The sequence below is a fragment of the Halyomorpha halys genome, unplaced genomic scaffold, assembly GCF_000696795.3.
Source record: "Halyomorpha halys isolate HHAL.00 unplaced genomic scaffold, Hhal_1.1 Scaffold629.1, whole genome shotgun sequence".
In the NCBI taxonomy this organism is placed as follows: Eukaryota; Metazoa; Arthropoda; class Insecta; order Hemiptera; family Pentatomidae; genus Halyomorpha; species Halyomorpha halys.
The window spans coordinates 995,359-996,014 of record NW_027111602.1 but is presented as its reverse complement, the minus strand read 5'-3'; the positions used below and the strand labels follow the sequence as shown (position 1 = coordinate 996,014).

The window sequence follows — 656 nt, the reverse complement described above, 5'->3', positions numbered from 1 at the left end:
TTTTTTTTTTTAGTTTATTCTGTATAGATGGTATTAATAAATACTTAAAACGCTTATTCTTAGTATCCGTAATTGTGGCAGCTTAAATAATCAATAAAAACTATTATTCTAATTATAATATGATTTCTAATTAATGTATATGATACATAATGTACTTTTCTTTGCCAAATAGTGTAGACCAGGAATGACAGTAAGCATATCATATGTCAATTTTTACACGGATGTGTTCAAATAGGCCATGAAACTCGGACACTTTTGATACCTTCTTACATTCATGGTTGGGTATTGAAAAATAGAAAAAGGGATAGAAACTGCTCAACTTAGGAATAACTTAATTTCGCAATTAAATGCAATAGTTTACGCCAGTTTATTAAAGCGCCAACCTATTATAGTCCGAGATTATCTCTTTTATGGGGGAGTGATGAAGCAACACTGTTAAAGTCATGCATCGTGTGTCCTGCCAGAAACACGACATTATAGGATTCAACTTTATGTACATATAGGCGCAAAAATACTATTTTAAACTTTTAATTAAACTTTCTAACCACTCAAACCCTAGTTTCTAACCTTGCTCCTCTTCCATTCCTGACAATCCTCCTTGGCGCCTGAAAAGAAGATGGCCACGAGACCAGCTAATGTAAAATGTCATTAGAGTG

General features: G+C 32.9%; 1 protein-coding gene across 4 annotated transcripts in view; it reads left to right on the top strand.

The window, feature by feature from the left end:
- LOC106684932 (SH2 domain-containing protein 4B) overlaps positions 1 to 656 on the top strand; it is a 183,999-nt gene that overhangs the window by 170,709 nt on the left and 12,634 nt on the right. The gene's annotated exons all lie outside the window — the stretch shown is intronic.